Source organism: Balaenoptera acutorostrata, chromosome 5 (assembly GCF_949987535.1).
Source record: "Balaenoptera acutorostrata chromosome 5, mBalAcu1.1, whole genome shotgun sequence".
Lineage (NCBI taxonomy): Eukaryota > Metazoa > Chordata > Mammalia > Artiodactyla > Balaenopteridae > Balaenoptera > Balaenoptera acutorostrata.
Genome location: NC_080068.1, coordinates 122401517 through 122414433, shown reverse-complemented (window position 1 = coordinate 122414433; position 12917 = coordinate 122401517). Strand labels below are relative to the sequence as shown.

General features: G+C 39.5%; 1 protein-coding gene across 5 annotated transcripts in view; it reads left to right on the top strand.

Moving 5' to 3' along the window:
* The window catches only part of PDE5A (phosphodiesterase 5A), a 150494-nt gene that overhangs the window by 35710 nt on the left and 101867 nt on the right, over positions 1 to 12917 (top strand). The window lies entirely within an intron of this gene.

Below are 12917 nucleotides of genomic sequence, written 5' to 3'. Positions count from 1 at the left end.
TATGTATTTATGTATGTATTTATTTATGGCTGCGTTGGGTCTTTGTTGCTGTGCACGGGGTTTCTCTAGTTGTGTTGAATGGGGGCTACTCTTCGTTGCGGTGCACAGGCTTCTCAGTGAGGTAGCTTCTCTTGTTGCGGAGCATGGGCTCTAGGCTCGCGGGCTTCAGTCGTTGTGGCACATGGGCTCAGTAGTTGTGGCTCGTGGGCTCTAGAGCGCAGGCTCAGTAGTTGTGGCACACGGGCTTAGTTGCTCCACGGCGTGTGGGATCTTCCTGGACCAGGGTTCAAACCTGTGTCCCCTGCGTTGGCAGGCAGATTCTTAACCACTGCGCCACCAGGGAAGTCCCTAGACATGTCATTTCTTTACCCCTCTTTCCTGAGGACCTTACTGAATCCTAAGATGTATAATTGTGATTGTAATCAATTTATTTCATGTTGTATTTTACACATCTGAATAATGCTTATTTCATAAATGGTTATCCAATTGCAGTGGTAATCAGCTGATTTTTTTGTTTGGATTCAAAATGAGGTTTTGAAAAAACAGAAATTGTATATAACACCAAGCAAAATTTATTGTGAAATTGTAACAAGCAAATGAAAATAGGTTGGTTTATATTTCACCTAACTAGAAGGTTTGGATTCTGTAAGCACTGAATTCTCTCTTCATTTTACATTTATTTGAGAAAAAAAATAGTTAATCATCATTTAAACTGAATGCTTCAATTGAGTGTCCTCAGCCCTGTCTACACATTACAATCAACTGTGAGACTCTAAAATATTGCCAATTAAATTAGAATCTCTAAGGGCAGGGTCTAGATAGGGATACATTTTTAAAGATCCCCAGATAATTCTAAAGTGTAACCAGGGTTGAAAATCATTTTCCTAAGTGAAAACAAATAGATTGAAAGAGCCTGTATTTGTGGTTCTTAACCTTGGCTGCACATTAGAATCACCTGGGGAGCATTTCGAAATTCTAATGCCCAGGTTTCACCTTAAATCAGAATCTCTGGGGTTGGCACCTAGGCATCAGTATTTCTTAAAGCTCCCAGGTGGTTATCATGTGCTGCTAAGGTTGAGAACCACTGCCAGGGATACAAGAAACACTTTGCTGGTTCTACTTGATTTATATTCAGATTCTGACATCTTTCCTTTCTCTCCTCCATCCAGTCCTTTACCAAGTCCCATCGATTTTTTTTTTTTTCTGTTAGTGATTCTCATTTTGATCTCTTTCTTTTCATTCCTGCTGCCTGTACCATAATTCAGATCTTGAAGTAATGCCTGAACTTTTAAAATATTCTTGTAAGGGGTTTCTGTACTTTAAGTCAATTTCCCTTTAATCCACCCTGCATATGCCCTTGGGAATTTTCCTAAATCACGGTTTTCTAAATCAGTGCTTCTAAAACAATAATGTGCATATGAATCTTAAAATGCAGATTCTGAATTCAGTAGGTCTAGGTGAGACCTGAGTGAGATTCTTTTCTAACAAGCAACAAGTTGATGCTGATGCACTGGGTCTACAGATAATTTGATGAGCAGGATCCTAAATCAGTCACTTATCAGTAGTCTGAGATAAATTCTCAGTGCCTTAAGAGTTGCTACATGGTTTCTTAAGAGGGTAGTTACAGCCACAGTTACTAAAAATTCCTGCAGCTACAACATGCATATGAGATTAAATAATTAATTAGCCAATTAATTGTGAATGAATAAATAAAATTGAAAAGGCTATGCCATGCATGGATCAGTGGTGTTCTTAAGCAGATTGCCAGATAAAGCAAATAAAAAGCATGTCTTATGCAATATTGGGGACATAGTTATACTAAAAAATTATTTGTTGTTCATCTAAAATTAAATTTGACTGGACATCCTATATTTTATCTGGCTGCCCTAGTTATAAACCAAGGATTATGATTGTGTGCACTTAAAAAGATGATGTTCAGCTTTTAATTTGTAAGTATGTTTTAAAACCATGGCCTGAAAAACAACTTTGTACTGGCTGAGAGATTCAGCTTGACTCATGCTCTGGTTAAATATCTCTTTTCAAATAGCATGAACAGTGGGGATTGGGGGAACCCATGAGAATGTGCAACAAAATCACCAGGGTGAAGTAGGTGAGACTGCCCTTCTGTAAGAGAGCATCCTCTGGATACACGCGTTTCTGTCTTTATGACTACCAGTGAGGATGATTGAAACTAAAACAACAATAACAAAAATCCCCACTGTATTGAGGTATAAATTACATACCATAAAATTCACCCATTTTAAGTGTATAATTTGATGAGTTTTTGACAAATGCATGTACAGTCATATAACCACCACTATAATCAAGATACAGAACATTTCTGTCCCCTCAGATATTTCCCTGTACCCCTTGTAGTTGATCTTCTCCTCCTCCCTCAACCCCCAGCCCCTGAGAATCACTGATCTGTTTTCTGTCACTGTTGTTTTGCCTTTTCTAGAGTGTCATGTAAATCATATAAGTGGAATCATACAGTACGTAGTCTTGTGTGTCTGGCTTCTTCACTTAGCACAATGCTTGTGAGATTCATCCATGTTATTGCGTGTCAGTAGTGTGTCCCTTTTTATTGCTGAGTGATTATTCCACGGTATGGATGTACAACAATTCGATTATCCATTCATCTGTTGATGGACATTTGAGTTATTTCCAGTTTTTGTCTGTTAGAAGAAAAGCCACTGTTTGCATACAGGTCTTTTTGTGGACATGTTTTCATTTCTCTTTGGTAAATATATAGGAGGGGAATTTCCAGGTCATATGGAGGGTGTATGTTTAATTTTATAAGAAACTTCCAAGCTCCTTTCCAAAGTGGCTGTACCACATTGCTTTTTTACCAGCAATGTATGAGAGTTGCAGTTGCTTCACATCCGAGGCAATGCATGGTAGTGTCAATTTTTTAAAAATCTTAGCCATTAAATTTGATTGCATGAATGAATAACCCCACTCTCAGCCAGGGGTCGTCTGCTCAATTACAGACCTGATTAAAGTGGGTTCAGCTGCAGGTCCCCAGATTGTGATTGTCCAGAGCTCTCCTTAAGATTTCTGCTGGGTTCCTCAGCCTCCTCAGGGCTATCTTCCTCCGTGCTCCCTCATCCTCTCCTGCTGTCTCTGTTTCACCCTATGATGACTTGTTATGAAGGCTGAGCTCTTCACTGGTTTCCACAAAAGTTTTCTCACATGAAGCATTTCATGAGATAAACAACCTTCAGTAACTTCACTGGAGTCTTAGTAACTTTACTGATGGGAAGGTTTCCAAACAGCTTTTTAAACGTCTTGCTGACCCTCCCTATTCTCTGTCCTCTCCTCCTTGTTCCCTCTCCTCCCACGCTCACCCTGCCCGGTTTGAAATTATTTCCTGTGAGAATTATTTCTTCAGAAAAAAAGGAATGAAGAGAAACAGTCAGAAAAACAGGCATACTCTCAGCATGGCTGTTGAAGCATAAAAAGTACTTTGGCTGACCGAGAACCAAGGCCCCTAAGAAGATGCCATATACGACTTCCAGAATTATCCTTAAATTTATAGCTACATAAACAAACTCAGGGCAATGTTTGCTGTTGTGTACACGTAATAGAAAGTACTCTTTCTCCCACGAAGCTTTTGAAATCAAAAGGGAGGGTCACAGTAAGGCTTTTGGGAGTAATTGTTAAGATTGCTTGCTCTGGGCTTGAATCCCATCTTCACCACTTACATGATGAGTAACCAGGATGGAGCTGGTTAATCCCTTTGATCCTCAGTTTTCCTCATCTGCAAAACAACGGTTATAAAAGGACCTGCCTCACAGGGTTGTTGTAAAGGTTAAATGTGTTTGTGCATGCAAAGGGCTTACCATACTTTCTGGCACACTGGGAGTGATCAATAAGTGTCAGCTGTTATTTTTTAAAGGAGACATAGAACTAACTGAACTCTTATGAGAAACAAGGAATGATAAAGTTGTATGCAGAGGTCATCAGCCACATAATAACCAAACAGCTGGGATCAAATGACAAGCAGCACAGTCCCTGACTTTACTGGTCTGTTACCCTCTAACAAACTTTAAGCGTAAAAGAAAAATACTTTTCATTGTTTTTCCTCATAAATGAGGCAGAGTAAATTTGGTTTCTTCTCTTTGTGTTAGTCCAATTGTATTGAGTAAGCCAACACTGATTCCAACTAATTACCAAGAAACCTAAGAAGAAATGTCATTACTGACTGTTTATAAAACGTCTTGGTACCTTTTAGTGACCCCAGTTACTTAAGGTACTAACTCTGGAGAGCTGCTTGAAGGGAGCAGTTGAATATTGAACACTAAAGTGTGAACTACAACAAAGTCCAGAAAATTCAGGAAGATTTTTAAGATTCAGTAAAATGTATAATCACTTCATCTGCCTCTCGTGAAGTATTTAAACTAATTAAAAATTTTCAGGAGTTCTTTTCATTAGTGTTATAATCATAAGTGTAATAGTGCAATGCCTTTTTAGAAGTCAGGATCATAGATATTCCTAAAACTTCTGTGACAGAATTTTTTTTTTAAATCACAGAGGATAAGTTTTTGCAATTTTCCCCTCTCCATACTCCCTTCTAAGACAATGGCGTTAACGGGCAAAGTGAGTGTGTGTGTGTGTGTGGGAGTGGGGACTGAAGAAGCTAGAGGAAGCTGAAATAATTTATTTTGGAAAGGTCAGAGAGCTACTGGCTAGAGAAGATGAAAGAAGACAAAAAGTAAAGGGGTCCGGGGAGAGAAGAGAGCCAGCCCAGGCTCTATAACAGAATGGCTTGAGGGACGACAGAGTAGGACTTTGGAAATAACTGCCTATCCTGTGGAAACTATTCTAAGAACTTGACATGTATTAATTCATTTAATCTTCATAACAACCATAGGAGGTAGTCATTATTTTATTCCCACTTAACAGATGATGCAACTGAGACACGGGACATTTAGGGAACTCGGCCAAAGTCACGTAACTAAAAACTGGCAAAGCTGAGCTTCAAACCTAGGCAAGAGGGTTTCTTAACATTCTGCCGTGGGTGATGACTGCACTCTCCTTTCTTCCCCCTCAGTGTTTCCGTGAGCCGCTGCAGTAAACGTTTAGGTTACTGTTGATTTGGGGGCGGGAGGTACACTGATGTGAGATGTGGCTTCCTTTAGAAGCAAGGCTTGAAGGCAGAGACAAGGAGAGCCGGCTATGTTCTGATGGCTCTGCCAGGTTAAGTGGTGAAACCGCCCTGCAGACAGACTCTTTAAAATGAGAGAGAGTGGTGGCGGGGAGAAAGAAGGGCAGGGAGCAAGGGGGGGCGGAGAGAAAGAGGGATCAGAGTCACATCCTCTCTAATGTCTGAAGGGGAATCCATCCAGTAAACAAGAAGAAATTTTTACCAGGGATAAAAGAGTTACAGGAGCATGTTTCATGTTAATCTGGGCCAGTGTGCCCTGTGACATGCACAGGAAGCATCATGAAAAAAAATTTGCAGCAAGTGTGTGAATTTTTAGAGCTGCTGTTAAATTTCTTTCAGGCTTAACACTGGATTTTTCAGACCTGGGCACTTGGATCAGTTTTATATTTTTGTCACATGCATTAGTTATTTCTATAACCAGATGGTTCTTTTATGTTTAGTAACGAAGTTCAGGGAAGCTCAACTCTTTCTCTCTAGCTCAGATGACCTATTTCTGAAATACTGCCCTCTCTTGAAGTATTGCTTGTTATGACATGGTGGAGATGAGTGCTTTTTTTTTTTTTAATTTATAGGGGCTGCACCATTGAGGCAGAAGCCAGGACATTGTGAAATAATGCAAGTTCTGTGAAAATTTCGTATTGATCTGAGGTAGAGATTATATCCAATAATGTCAGGCTAGGCTGATACCTGTTTTCTCTTGGTTGAATGTCAATTCCAGTTATTAAGTAAAAATCTAATTTGGAATCAGAGCTCTTATCCTCCTTCTCTGTTTTTATCATTTTGATTTTATTTTATCATATTTGATGATATAATTCTTTGATGCAAATATAGCAGTTGTAATAAAAGATTTATGATAAGTTTTTTTACAGTGTAATAAAGGAGCATTTTTATCTAAATATCCAATTGTTTTTATCTTCTTTTAAAAGAACAGTGAAAAACTTCAAAAAATATGGGCAAATTTTATGAGATTTTTATGAAATAAATATAATACTTTGATGAATAAAAGAGATTTAATGCCTGCCAAAAATCATAAAGTAAAGCATTAATGGAATCAAATGTGTAATTCCAACTGCATTATATAAAAGTAAATGTTTTCTAAAATTTAAGCTACATAACTTTATCTGTTCATCCCCCCTCAAGTTAAAAATATTCTCATCCCCCCCCCCCCCCCCCCGCAAATTATCTTGTTTTGAAAGTAATTGTTGAATCACTGCAATATGTAGAGTCCTGGTCTAGGCAGTGAGGGTATTAAAAAAATGAAGCAAGGAAGATACTTAGAAACTTTTTTTTCATTTTCAATAAGAGGGAGATCTTATATACCAAAAAGCAAATATCAATACGAGGTAACAAAACAAATGTTAAATGAGTTAATAATATTCAGCACCCAAGTTCAAAGGAAAGTCTGTGGATTTCAAGAACTGGAGGAATCACAGAGGAAGAACGAAAGCTGTGGTTTCACACAGCAGATCCCTGCTGTGTTTATCCCACAGGCTTAAGAGAGGAAGCTTGAACATGCTTTCTGTGAGAGGGTGGAGACCGGGTGGATGCTTGCCTATGATATCCTGCTCACACTACTGACTAGGGCTTTTCTTAAACTTGTCATGTAAGCTTGGAACAGATGAAGAACATTACAGCTTTATACATAATCCTACAATTCCAAGTCAGACTAGATGAAAATATAGCTATAAGAATAAGCAGAGTTTAATTGCAGACTGTCAGTTGGTCTAGATCTATTTTGGTCTTAAAGAATTGGCTAGTTACGTGTTTTTTGAAAACTTATAAATTGTCCATTGCATTTATTCCCCTGTGATATTTTCTTGTAGCTTTGTTTTAGAAACAAAACAAAAATACTCCGAAAAGTTTCCGTCGGTTCTGGACTTGATATGGTGATGGTGAAGATCTTTTCTTTTTCTTTTTCCACATTACCCTTCAAATAATAAACGAGTGTATTTTACAAAGAAGACGGTAACCGCTTTCCTAAGGGAAAAAACATTTCTCAAGAGCATCAGATGAAAAACATAACGCTAGTAGGTTCAATCCCTGAGGTCACACTACTGACCCAGGAGAAGGAGAAAGAGTGAATGAAAGCTTGAGACTGAAGATTAAGTTAATGGTAGGCTATATTTACCCAAATCTTATTTTGAATGCTCAGAAAATTTGGTTCAGACTGAATGCTATGATTTATTCAATATGGGGTTTATCTTCATTGGTAGTTTTAGAATAACCATTCCAGCACTTGTTGGAATGCATTGCACTTTTAATTTGATAGAGCATTTATAAGTTTAATTTTGAGAATTTTTATATAGATCCTGAATTATGACTAGTAGAGGTCTGAAACCAGTTGCAGATAAGCATAAATAATTTCTTTGTATAATATATGACCCAGAACCACATAATTAGACCTGGGGATGGATTTTGATTATTAAATAATTTTCATGCATTCTTAAAGAGTTAAGGTGGTTGTCAGTGAAATTTCTGCACGCTCTCTCTCTCTCTCTCTATATATATGCAAACATCTATATTCATCTAAGAGCCGAGATTATATAGGTAAAGTGCTTTATAAACTATGTACTCTGTATTCCTTCTTATTAAATCCTCAGCTAAAAGTTCCTACTTGTTTCTCTTCTACCATAGAGTGGAAATTAATATTCTAGGCAGAATTTAAATAAAAGTATAAATTTTATCTTATAAAATTTTTGAATCATATTTTTCTTTTTTTTTTATATCACTTGGTAGCAGTGATAAAATGAAAATGATCTGGATTTAGAATTCCAGATCCACTTGATTATTACAAATTATTTGATGATCGTAAGTATGTTAGTGATCTCTTGCAGCATAACAAATTACCCTAAGCTTAGTGATTCTGAACAACAGCCTTCATTATCTCAGTTTCCGTGGTTCAGAAATGCCAGAGCGGCCCAGCTGGCTGGGTGCTTCTGGCCCAGGTTCCCTGCCTGTGGCCGCACTCAGGAGGCAGCAGGGGCGCCTGACTCACGCTCGAGCATGCACTTCTCGGAGGGCTCACTCGCGTGGCTTTTGGCAGGAGGCCTCAGATCCCGGCCAAGCGGGCCTCTCCACAGGTCACTCCGTGTACTCAGCATGTGGCAGGGTGAGCATGGAGGAAGCGGCACTGCCTTGTATGAGCAAGTCCCCAGACCTGTTCACCTTCGCCTCACGGTAACCGTTCGTCAGAAGCCAGGCATCAGGTCCAGCCCAAACTTGGGGAGGGCAGTTAGGTTCCACCTCTTGAAGAGAAGAGTATCAAAGAATGTGTGGAGATGTTGTGAAACCACCAAAAGTACTATGTGCATTTTGAGGCTTTAGTCTCTTTCCTTAAAACTGGTCAGATGATAAATGAGGAACTCTGCTTGTTACTTAAAATAATATCTTAAACAACAAGGGCCTACTGTATAGCACAGGAAACTATATTCAATATCTTCTAATAACCTATAATGGAAAGAATCTGAAGAAGAATAGTGTGTGTGTGTGTGTGTGTGTGTGTGTGTGTGTGTGTGTATAAACTGAGTCACTTTGCTGTACACCTGAAACATTATAAATCAGCCATACTTCAATAAAAAAATAATATCTTAAAAATTAGTGCTTCTCAACCTTTCATATACTAAAAATAATATGAACTACCAGAGGTAACACAGACTAGGTTTAAATAAGGTGGCAAGTTGGGGTGTGTGCTCTGCCAGATTGGCTTGAATCAAAGGGAAAAGAGGAAGTAGAATTAAAAGAGGAGGGCTGAGGAGAAGAAGAGGAAGATGCCTGCCGTTTGAGCTGCGGCAAACCATCGAGGTATTAAAAGTCTTCTAAAATGTTATGTCACAAATGCAGGTCTTCATGAGATCACTGTTTGTGTGTAGCTTAGGTACTTTGCTGCTTAATGCCCATGGAAAATGCTCACTGGTGCATCCTTATTATTTCTCTGCACCATTGTTTTCTGCCTCCCTCATGGATCAAGATTGGAGGGAACCTGTCTAGTAAATACCTTGGCACTGGAGGCGAGGCTGTGCAGCCAAGCTGAGGCAAGATCATGAAGTGTCCTCAAACTGCCATGTGAAGGAGGTGCTGGATTTTTTTTTTTTTTTTTTAAGCCAAGAAACATTTGCTGTCATTTAAAGATCTGTGTGGCCATAGCGTTAAGGATGAAGAGTTTTCTTTGTTTAATCTCTAACCCAGAGCCACATAATTTGACACTTGATAGATTTTGATTTCCATATTTGTTCATACACGGAGAAAGTCCTGGGTCTGAAAGCAGGGAAGTTGGTAAGGAGGCTTTTGCATAATCCAGACTAGGAGTGGATTTGTTACACTTCTGTTTAGGTGGTTGAGGGATTGATTTGATGGAGGGTTGAGTAGAAGGAAGAATCTAGAATACTTTCTAGTGGGGAGAATTGTGATATTCCCTAAAATAAAACATGCAACGGAGAGAATTGGTTTGTGGGGATCAAAACCATTAGCTCTTTTGGGCGGTATGTTGTTTTACTGTCTATTCCTTTCTCCTCTCTCCTCAAGTCTCAGCACTGCATCCCCATCTCCACTTTCATCCGGTGGTCTTGCTTACTCTTTCGGTGAAAAATAAAGCAGTTACAGGAGAACTTCCCCAGTCTCTTTCCCCCTGCTCTTGCATCTGAGTTTACATCCTCTGGTTTCCCTTTTACATTAACCATCTGTGAAATAGCAAAGGTCGGTCTCGCACTTGTGCACCAGATCTCATCCCATCTCACCTGCTCCAAGACGCGGCTCAGCAGCTCTCCCCTCTGTGACCAGAGTCACCAAAATTCCCCTCTCTACCAAACTGGTTTATCAGCATACAAACACACTGTTATTTCTCCCATCTTAAAAACGAAAGCAAACGCTCATTGGACTACATATCTCCTTTCAGAGATCACCATTTCTCTGATTACCATCAGAGCTAAACTCTTTGAAAGAGTTGTCCACGTTTGCCATTTCCGTTTCCTCCCACTCTCCGGAGCATAGTCCACCCAAGCCTTCACCCTCACCGCCCTGTGGAAACCACTCTTGGCAGGGTCGCATGGCGTGCATAGGGCAGGAGCTTATGATCATTTCTCAATACTCACCTTACCCGGCAGGTCGGCAGCATGTGGCATTGTTGATCACTCATTCCTCCAGGACAGATTGTCTTCACTTGCTCTCCAGGACCTCAGACTCCCCAGTTTTTTCCTCCCATCTCTCTGACTGCCTCTCTGTCTCTTTAGCTGGTGCCCGTTCATCACAACACTGCTAAATGGCTCAGCCCTGGACCTTCACTCACTGCTTACGTGATTTTATTTACTCTCATAGTTTTAAATACCATTTGCGTGCCAACCAAACTTATATTGCAACTGTATTGTTTCTTCAATTTAAACTCATATATTCAACTGCTTACTTGACTTCTCTACCTATATATGTCTAACGGGCATCGTGAACTTAATATGTCTAAAACATCACTCCTAATCTTCCTTCCCACTAAACCTGCTCTATACTCATCCCCACCACACTTAACTTCTCTGTCATCCCAGGTATTCAGGCTAAATTCCTTAAAGGCTAAGATCAGGCTAAATTCCTTCTTTCTTTCCCCCACAGTAGATATCCAGCTGATCAGGAAACACCCTTGACTTTCCCTTCAATCACTGCTCTCCACCTGTACTTCTACCACACTGGAGCTTCAGTGTGGAGCCATCAGTATGGAGCACCTGAATTATTATAGTAGCCTCCCTAACTAGTGTCCCTGCTTCAAGCCATTAACGCCCTTCAGTCTATTCTCAACACAAATTTTAGAAAACATGCTAGATCTCATCCCTCCCCTGCTCAGAACCCTGCAGTGGATTTCCACTTCACTCTCTAAGAAAGGTCCCCCATGACCTGGCTCCTGAAGCCCCTCTTATCTCACCTATTGTCTCCCCCTGCCAATCCTCTCTAGCACACTGTTGTTGTTTTCTCTCCACCCCAGGGCCTTTGCACTTGCTGTTTCCTTGTCTGAAGTTCCTTTGCCTAGTTCTCCACATGGCTCAGTCTGTCACCTCCTTCAGGTTTTTACTCAAATGACATCTCAGGAAGACTTTCTTCAGCCATCCTTATTGACTATCTACCATTATTTCTATCCCTGCTGTTTTCTTCATGACACTTAAGCACTTAATCACCATTCGACATACTACATATTAACTTACGGGTTCATTTCTGTTTCCCCTCCCTAGACTGTAGGCTCCATGAGAGCAAGGTGAGACAAGAATGCCTCACAGAGGAGGTGACATTTAAACTGCATCTGTGGTATGCAATAATGCTAGCTGACCTGAGAACTTCTTTTTCAAAAATGTTTCTCTGCCGTCTTGAAGCATGGAAACCAAAGTAGATTGACAAATTAAGGGATTTCACGTAGAAATTTAATCAAGGCTATGTGGTAAATAGTAGTAGGACTAAGATCTTCCTGCTGACCCTTAGAGATCAGTAATAACTATTTTGTATTGATGTTATCCTCCCCATTTTAGATGAAGAAATATGGACTTCATCAAGTTAAGGAAATTTCCTAATATTCCATATCTATTAAGTAGCAGAGCTGGAATTGATACCCATGTCATCTTATTCTAAGGCTGCATTTTTCTCACTGTGAAATAATTACCTTCTTTCATCTTTATTAACGATTGTACCTGAAAAGCTACCAGTCAACTCTTTTTACTGTTTTAGTTTTTGAAAATGCAAATTATGGACTGGAATAATAGAATGATAAAATCTAGAGTTGTCAACAATGATTCCAAATTAAATGCTTTGTATATTATCTGACATAGCTGTGTGGAGGAGGGCATGTCTCTTTGTGCTGGTAACACCTAAAACTAGGAGTTTTGCTAGTGAGACTGGTGTCTGTCTGCATCTGAGCTTTCATATATGATTATCTTTTCAGGCTCATCTTCCATTTGGAGGAAAAAGCACTTAGAGGTAAAATATTATAAGTTCTCTATACGAAGGATTTGTTGAGTGTAAAAAAATTATAAACACACATACATTTTTCCCCTGGATCTCTTAAGTTAAATGTTAGGAATATCTAGCTTCTATGATGTGAATATCTAACTGGTTGTGATGCAGTTAGATGGTCCAGTAGAGGCAAGAACACTGATCTGAACATTTAGTTCAACTCCCATTGAGATGGCGTTCCTTTGATACCACCTTTAATTTGCAAGCGAGATTCAGCCTATTCAGCGTTTTCATGCATGAAACTTGCTTTTTGCCACTTTTGCTGTGTTATTTCTCCTCTGTTTGTATTAGGTCCACATTTATGAGCACACCCCTTTACCCTGTAATTATCAGGAAGCTTTACTAGCACAGCACCTGGCCATGGTATAGAGGCATGGACCTGTTGTAAGTGCAGGCAGTACTGGAACAAACTCAATCCTGGGTTAACAGAGTCCAAATCCAACAACACTGTCCAGGGTGTGGTTTGCAGGCCAGCACCTGGCAGAACGCAGGACACCACACTGAAAATAAATCATAGTTATTAAATAGATCCAAGGCTCTGAAGTCATTTTTGGCAATGTCATGTGTAGTGGTGGGCATAACAGTGATAGAATTATTCTGATACAAAGTACAGTTTGTACAATATATATTGAGGACACAATTTTTTTTATTGTTATTTTGGACTTATTCCCAATTAGGCAGAGAGACAGAGTTTGAAAGAAAGAGTTCCGACTCTAGCAAAACAACTGTCTTGAGTGCTGGTTTAAGATCAGTGATTCCTTGAGCAACTTTCTTC